The 9329-nt window shown below is 39.9% G+C and overlaps 1 pseudogene across 1 annotated transcript; it reads right to left on the bottom strand.

Moving 5' to 3' along the window:
- Nucleotides 1–5302: 5302 nt before the first annotated feature.
- Nucleotides 5303–6285, bottom strand: LOC308423373 (glyceraldehyde-3-phosphate dehydrogenase-like; annotated as a pseudogene). The gene has a single exon. The product of its transcript is annotated as a glyceraldehyde-3-phosphate dehydrogenase-like (transcript).
- Nucleotides 6286–9329: the final 3044 nt, after the last annotated feature.

The raw sequence follows: 9329 nt of genomic DNA, 5'->3' as shown, positions 1-9329 counted from the left end.
TGTGAAGTAGTTGGTTTGCTTATGACTTTTCAAACATCCTCAGCTGCCAGAAGTTATGCTGTAAGCTATGGGAACAGCTCATGAGGATTTTGCAAACGGGGCTCCTTGGACAAGAAGGCCCTTTGGAGATTCCCCATCCACCTGCGAGGACTGGTGAAGGAGATGTTGTAGACCCCTGCTCTGATCCTGGGGAAATACAGCAGCTCCAAGTCTTTCTAGATCTTGCTATGCTTAGTCTTATGGGAATTCTTAGTTTGCTTTGTCAGTTGTGATTGCAGTTGCATTTCCTGGGAACAAAAAGTCCTTTAGATAAGTCTTTGATACTTTTTCTAAAGATGCTACAAGGAAATTAAGCCCCTATACAGACTACCACCGAAACCAGTTTCTCCAGTTGCCCTTGGTCGGCCCTGCAGTCATCCTGGAGTAAGCAGGAGGATCTCACTAAGGTTAATGACTCTTGCTTACTTAACTGTTCTAAAAAAAATAGAGAGAAAATTATATTACAAGATCTTAGGAGACAGTTTCTTTAGATGACATTAAGAACCTATAGACCTCATAAGGAAGAAATAAAGGGCATAAAAGGTCAGATGTTCCTCCATTGCCAGAAAATCAACAAAAGAATCTAAATCATCTAGTCTCTTTGGAGGTAAAAGTACACGTAGATTGCTGCCAGAAAGAACAGCAACTTGGTCCCAACAGTTAAGATTTCTATATTAACCACTATCATTCTGAGGATTTATGAAGAAGAGGATTGCTATATCTGAAAAATATTCTAGATAGGGTATCATACTCGCTGCTGACTTAAAAAATATAAAAGCATTGCACTGTTAAAGACTAACTACAAAACTTGACTATCATTCATTTCTGGAACTGCGTGTCTGCTGCTGGCATGGGTACAGTTCAAATGAGAAGTACCTGGCTAGATATAATCACTTGGCTTGGAATATAAAATTCATGCGTAGACATAAAATAAAGTTTAATTAATGCCTAGATACAGAGTAAAGGTCAATTAATGACAAGGGAGTGGGGAGGAGGAAAGGAAACGAAAATGGGTAAATGTGGGTGAATCTTGAGATGTGATGAAGGAGAAACGGCTGGTGCCTGACTGCTTTGGAGCTGATATAAAGAGGGCTCCAGCTATTAGGACCATCTGTTTGAGAGACAAGCAGTGGTAAGAATGCTCATTTTCGCTGACTCTACACATCTGTCCTGCAGTCTAGAACCTTGCTGGATCCACATTCTGACACTCAGCAATGATTATTCCTCCCCTACACCTTTCTCTTCATTACCTTCTCACTTCCTGGCACCTGTGCTCTACTCTGTCTCCTCCTTAATATTTCTCTTCCACTCCCACTACCTGTGGCCCCTTTCTAGTTTTCTGACATCGACAGGCCCTCCAATATAAATACACAAATGTAAAGATTCATTCAACGCTAGAAAGCCAAATGTTGAATATTTACTCTCAAGTATGGATCCAACCACCAGATCACTATTTGTGGGTTTGTTGATTAGCTTTTTACAACAACCTATGGCTGAGTCCTGGAAATTCTTTAGTTGCTGTCTTAAACTTAGATTCACTTCATCTAAGAGTCCAGGAACAGTTAACCTTACCAACAAATTACTCTGAAACCCACCCTGACTGAGACCCACCATCACAAGTTGCAGGAGCCGAGAAACTGATCAGTTTCTATATAGTTAGAATGGTATTCTGAAGCTGTCCAGCTTCACAGTGTAGGGGTTCACACTTTCACTATTGAATATATCTTCACAGTGTAGGAGTTCACACTTTCACTATTAAATATATCTTCACAGTGTAGGGGTTCACACTTTCACTATTGAATATATCTTTATGTACTCACTGACCATCAAAATCGAAAACTCCTTGACACAATTGGACCTTGGAAAATAAAATAGTTTTTGATTCTCTTCCATATGTGTGTTTATTATCTGCATATAGTCCTTTCTCATGTTTAGCCTTTCCTGTTCTCTTTTTATGTCTTTTACTGTGCCCATGTATGTATTTGTTTACATATGTCCATATTTTTACTCTCTAGGTTCTATACATGAGGTAGAATATGTGTGTTTAATCTTTCTGAAATTGTTTAACATCACATAATATTGTACATCCTAAGCCAATCCATTTTCCTACCAGTTTTGTAACTTCATTTTACTTTAGAGCTTAAGAGTATTAATATATTATTCATATATATACAAATGTATATTACATTTCATTATGAATTTATCTGTTGATGGATAGATAAGCTAATTTCAATTCTTCACAATAGAGAATTAAGCAACAATAAATACAGAGTGCTTTGTATGTTATAAATATCTCTATAATAGGGTGTGGAGTTCTCAGTATGCCAGGAATGAAATAGCTGGGTCACATTGTATTGTCTTAAGTGTCTATTGATACGATGAAACATCATGCCCATAATAGTATGTTGGGGAAGAAAGGGATTGTTTGACTTATACTTCCATTCCACTGTTCATCGTCACAGGATGTCAGCACAGGGACTCAAGCAAGGTAGGACCCTCGAGGAAGTAGCTGATGCAGAGGTTAAGGAGAGGCACTGCTCACTGGCTTGCTCCATGTGACTTGCTCAGTCTGCTTTCTTATAAAACAAAGAACAGCCAGACTATGAATAGCACAATCCACAATGGGCTGGACACATTGATCACTAGTTAAGCAAATGTTCCTTAGGCATGCCTACCACTAACTATTATGGAGGCATTTTCTTAATTGAGGTTCCCTCCTCTCACATGATTTAAAATTTTACTTATTTATGTAATGCATATGAGTACACTGTTGTTGACACACCAGAAGAGGGCATCATATCCCATTACAGATGGTTGTGAGCCACCATGTGGTTGCTGGGAATTGAACTCAGGACCTCTGGAAGAACAGTCAATGTTCTTAACTACTGAGCCATCTCCCCAGCCCCTCTATTTTTAATTTTTAACTTTTGAGAAATATCCAAAAATAATTTTTATAATTCTGTGTTCATTTGAATCCCTACCAACACTGAATGAGGGTTCTATTCTCTCCATGCCCTCTCTAATATTTGTTGCCATATTTGTTGATTTGTTGATAACAAAATTGGCTGACTGGGAGGTATGCCAAACTAGTTTGAGTTTGCATCTTTCTTTCTCTCTCTCTCTCTCTCTCTCTCTCTCTCTCTCTCTCTCTCTCTCTCTCTCTCATTGGATATTTTCTTTACTTACATTTCAAATGTTATCCCCTTTCCTTGTTTCCCCACCGGAATCACCCTATCCCATTCCTTCTCCCCCTGCCTCTATGAGAATGCTCCTCCCCCAACCTACCCACTCTCTCCCACCTCCCTGCCCTGCCATTACACACACTGGGGTAACCAGCCTTCACAAAACCAAAGGCTTCTCCCCTTGATACCCAATGAGACCATCCTCTGCTACATATGCGGCTGGAGGCATGGGTCCTTCCATGTGTTGAGTTTGCATTCCTATGATAACCAAGCATATAAGATATTTTTCAAAACAGTGGTTAGCTATTTGGACTTCTGTTATAAAAACCGTTTATTCATTTCATTTGTCAATGTGTTGGTCAATACACTCAAGTATTGACAGATTCCTCCCTTTTTGACAAAAAAAGGATTTCAAGATAATCCAGCACTAGAAAGTTTACTAATCGAGATATTTTTTAATGTTGTATCTACTTATTTAGCAACATATGTGTATATACATATGTATATATAATATTTTAAAACAATTAATAAAAATGAAGCCATGAATTAGAGACGCTGTATGTGAGAAAATTGTTCTTGCCTCAAATCTTGATTAAGTATGATATGGATAATCTGCCCCTCAAAGTTGCACCAGCATAAATAGAGTCACCTTATTTCTACACTTGCTTAGCTAAGATGAACTAACTTCTGAAAGTGTGAAGCAAAATAAAACCTTTTCCTTATAATTGTTTCTGTTAGGTATGTTGTCACAGTGATAAGAAAAGCAACCAACAGAAAGAACATAGCATACAGACCTGTTATGAAATTTTCTTAATAGGTTTTGAATTACATCAAATGAATTTCTACTAATAAGAAAGGTAATTAATATTGTTTACATTGTAGCAACATGACAAAATATTTTACTGGGTATCTTTTTATTTACATTTAGAATGTTATCCCCTTTCCCATTCCTCCCCATCCTATGCCCCCCTGCTTCTATGACTGTGATCTGCCACCCACCTACCAACCCTCTCCAGCTTCCCCACCCTGGCACTCCCCTATATTGGGGCATCAAGCTTTTACATGACCAAGGGCCTCTCCTCCCATTGATGCTCGACAATGCCATCTTCTGCTACATATGTGGCTAGAGCCATGGTCTCTCCATGTGTACACTTTAGATGGTGATTTAGTCCCTGGGAGCTTGAGGAGGGGTGAGTCTGGCTGTTTCAGGCCTTCTTATGGAGACAAAGCATAAAGCAGAGACTGAAGGAAAGGCCAGAGACTGCCCCACCTGGGGATCTATCTCATATACAGTCACCAAACCCAGTCACTATTGCTGATGCCAAGAAGTGCTTGCTGACAGGAACCTGACATGGATGTCTCCTAAAAGACTCTGACAGAGCCTATGAAATACAGAGGCAGATGCTCACAGCCCACCATTGGATTGAGAATGGGATCCTCAGTGGAGGAGTTAGAGAAAAGATTGAAGGAGCTGAAGGAGTTTGCAACCCCACAAGAAGAACAATATCAACCAACCATACTAAATGAGATTTTAATGTAGACATTAATCTAAGGGTTAAGTGAAGCAATAGGAAAGAAATACAGCACACCTGATGGTATGAGTCCCTACAATATTTACACTGAGGATCTCAGTAATTTCTTATTTTTAGATATTGTCTTCAAAAAGTGACCCAGGAAGTAAAGTAAGATCACAGGGAAGTACCCATAATCTAGGCTATCTTCACTGGAAATAAAGATAAGAGTGTATTCCCAGAACATATCTGAGGCAGGACTGAGGCCATACCTAAGGTTACATATGGTTTTGCCTTAACCATGTGTTATCGCTATTTCAACATAAAATATTTTCCCTGCATTGATATCCTTCACATCAACTTTTTTTTGTGGGTGCAGCAGAACTTTATTGATGGCATTCAAGAGAGTAGGGAGGGCTCCCTAGGCCCCTACTATTATGGGGGTCTGGGATGGAAATTGTGAGGGAGATGCTCAGTGTTGGGGGCTGAGTTGAGATGGGACTCCTCAGCAACTGAGAGCCTCTTGTTGCTCTCAGTGTCCTTTCTGAAGGGTTAGTGGTCCAGGGTTTCTTACACCTTGGAGGCCATGTAGGCCATGAGGTCCACGACCCTGTTGCTGTAGCCATATTCATTGTCATACCAGGAAATGAGCTTCACAAAGTTGTCATTGAGAGCAATGCCAGCTCCAGCATCAAAAGTGGAAGAGTGGGAGTTGCTGCTGAAGTCACAGGAGACAACCTGGTCCTCAGTGTAGCCCAGGATGCCCTTTAGTGGGCCCTTGGCTGCCTGCTTCACCACCTTCTTGATGTCATCATACTTGGCAGTCTTCTCCAGACGGCATGTCAGATCCACAACAGATACATGCCAGTGAGTTTCCCATTCAGCTCTGGGATGACCTTGCCCACAGCCTTGGCAGCACCAGTGAATACAGGGATGATGTTCTGGGCTGCACCACAGCCATCAAACCACAGCTTTCCAGAGGGGCCATCCACAGTCTTCTGAGTGGCAGTGATGGCATGAACTGCGGTCATGAGCCCTTCCACAATGCCAAAGTCATTATGGATGACCTTAGCCAGGGGGGCTAAACAGTTGGTGGTGCAGGATGCATTGCTGACAATCTTGAGGGAGTTGTCATATTTCTCATGGTTCACACCCATTACAAACATGGGGGCATTGGCAAAAGGGGCAGAGATGATGACCCTTTTGGCCCCACCCTTCAAGTGGGCTCCGGCCTTCTCCATGGTGGTGAAGACGCCAGTAGACTCCACAACATACTCAGCACCAGCATCAGCCCATTTGATGTTAGCAGGATCTTGTTCCTGGAAGATGGTAATGGACTTCCCATTGATGACAAGCTTCCCATTCTCAGCCTTGACTGTGCCATTGAATTTGCCATGGGTAGAGTCATACTGGAACATGTAGACCATGTAGTTGATGTCAATGAGGGGGTCGTTGATGGTGACAATCTCCACTTTGCCAGATCCTGAGCAGAAGGCAGCCCTGGTAACCAGGCACCCAATACGGCCAAATCTGTTCACACCGATCTTCACCATCTTGTCTAAAGGATGGGGCTGGCACTGCATGAGAAGTTGCGGCTGTCTGTAGAACATGGAGGAGCAGAGAGCCCACATCAACTTTTAAATGTATGGAAATTTTTTATCTCAGCTCATTAGAGGCTTCAATTAGATGCTGCAATGAGGGACCCCTCTCTTTCTCATGTTCTCATAATGTTCTCTTTTTATCCTTCTCATAGCCACATACTCTCTCCCCAAGCAGAACAATGAATTTCTAAAGAGAGCTGGACTTGCTACTATAATTTAATTATCATATATGTCCCATGATATACTATGCAATATACTAAGGGAATACCTGTGAAACACTCTTCTGTGATCATTTAGAATTTGAGCCAGAAAGTAGGAACAAACATCTCATTTTTGCTCAGAGGTTTCTGCAGAACAGAATGAGGGACATTAGACCTCTGTTACCATCCCCTGTACTTCTCTCCTTTTCTCTTTGTCATATAAACTCAACCACTCGAGAGAAATGATTGCACATCGTGGTGAGGACTGGGCACAAGCTGCTGCTGAGACAGATGCTCTGAACTCAGTCACCACATGCCCAGCACCTACTGGGTGCCAAATGGTAGTCACTGTCCTGATCAATGGGATTAAGTATTCTTCAGTCACAGAGGGATGTCAACTCTTTTTGAGCTCATATTCAAATGGAAGAGGGGCATTCATTATCAAAAGCAAGTAAATAGATGGATAGTTTCAGGTTGTATTGACAACAGAAGAAACAAATGTGGTGACAAAATACAAGTGATGGTAGAGCACAGAAAAGGGGTGGAAGGTAGAGTTACATGTACAAAGATTATTGTAGCAACTTCCATCAAGAGGCAGAATTTATTTCTTACCCTATATCTTTGATAGCTTTGTGATAGAGTTCTACCAAACAAAAGTAACTGAGGTAACAAATACTCAATTTCAAAGAGCACCCCAAGAAAGATGTAGCTTCTATTCTCACCTGCTGGCCTGATTAATCATTCAGGTAAAGTGGTACCATGGATAAAACTGAGTCTTTCCAACAGATTTACTCTAAAAAATCACAGACTTGTAAGTAAGTACATTTAAAAGCAACCATATAATGATTTTCCAACTGACCACAGGCACAAACAGGATGAAGCAGCAGGGCCGATCCTGTGAAGCCTGATTAGACAGTTTGATTGAGTCAATGAGTAAATGATAAAGAATACATGACAATGGGTTACTGAAATTAAAACAAACATGCTGTAGCTTTAACTGGGGTTGTCAGTTGTCAAGAGGCATATACAAGTCCAGGTTTAAAAAAAAATAGCCAAGTGAGTCTTGCAGAGGTTCAAGAAACAAGTTTCTAGGCAAATGAAAATAAGTTCCTAAGGCTAGAAGAAAAGGCAAGACACACTACAGAAGCAGGAACATTATATATGAAGCCAAATGGGTATAAGGCAAGGCAACATTGGGACAGAAGATGAGGCAGAGAGTGAGGGTGGCTTATCGTGTAGACTTGGTATACTCTGGTCTCAATTTTGGATTTCATCCTCAACAAAACAAAAACCTCACGAAAGATTCTGGGAGTAAATAATATGAAATTTTACAAATATATACCAGCTTGAAGTACAGGTTACATAAAAGGTAAATAAGACCAGTTAAAAGGCAGTTGGGTTACTCTAAACTACAGACAAAGCATAATTACAGTGCCTGGTACTGACTTTGGAGATGAGGAAAGATTAAGAATCTATTTTGGGTATAAAAGCTATGGGACTTACTAATAATTTGGATGTACTGAGTGCCTGAGGAAAGAATAAAATATCTAAAAAGTGATTAAATTTGAGCCAAAACTATATGAATGAGTCACAGAAAATAATACATTGAGAGTAGAAAAGAGACAAACTAATTACATTTTGATGATGCTTCATTGTTTGGTATGAAGATGCAGAGGGAGTAATTGGCTACCGGACAGGATGCAGGGTAGGATCCATGAAAAAGTGGGTCTGGGATTCTTCAGCATGTTAGTGGTATGTAAAGTCATGTATGACAATAACTATACTGGCTGTGTATGGGTAAAGGCTTGATTGTATAGAGATGATATAGAAGGAGTCACCTGTTAAATCCATAGAGGCTAGTAAATATCTTCAACAAAATTATAGTAGAAAATTTTCCTAACCTAAAGAAAGAGATGCGCATGGACATACAAGAAGCCTACAGAACCAAATAAACTGGACCGGAAAAGAATCTTCTTCTGTCAGTCACAAAATAGTGTTCCACTTTTTAAGCAAGCAATAAATTCTGGCAAATTCTCGATCTACTTCAAAACAAAAAAACAAAAAAAAAAAACAAAAGAAAGAAAGAAAGAAAGAAAGAAAGAAAGAAAGAAAGAAAGAAAGAAAAGAACAACAGTATGAAGTTATAAAAATCATGTCACAGAACATCAGGTTTTAAAAAGCCTGAGTCTCCAGTGAGAGCTAATGTTACTGAGTTTAATAATAGAATGGAGAAAGTGCTGGTGGACACTGTAACCAAGAAGTTACTCAACAAAGTCAAGTGCAATGTCAGAGAAATAATGATCAAACTAAGAGGCTACCATGGAATGAACTGAGTAAGGAAGGAAAAGGGAAAATGGAGTAAAAGTAGCTATTTGAAGAAATGTTGTTGATAAGAAAGAGAAAATTGGGAATGTATGTGTAAAACAAAGTCAACAGAGGATCAGAAGTGGTTTCAAATCATGTCTGAGCCTAATATACCTGCTGTAGTACTCTGACACTGATATCCTGAGCAAACAGTCAATACAAGAAATGGAATCTTCCATTCCATGTTGGACATTGCTAACACTTTTATTTAGCATCTTCTTAATTGTTGACACTTAATATCAATCAGCCCTAGACTAGAATTGTGACTGTTGAAAATATTACATAGAACACAGAAAGACTGAGTTAAGAACTAAGGTTTCTTACTGCTTTCCATATCCCATAGTGTCAGGAGTTACAATACAAGTTGCTGGGAGAAGAAGAAATCACCAACAGTCCTACTCTGTTATGAACTGTTTTTGCTACATCATTATG

This window comes from Micromys minutus, assembly GCF_963924665.1.
Source record: "Micromys minutus genome assembly, chromosome: 8".
In the NCBI taxonomy this organism is placed as follows: Eukaryota; Metazoa; Chordata; class Mammalia; order Rodentia; family Muridae; genus Micromys; species Micromys minutus.
The sequence above is the reverse complement of the archived record's forward strand: the minus strand, read 5'-3'. Positions and strand labels throughout refer to the sequence as shown.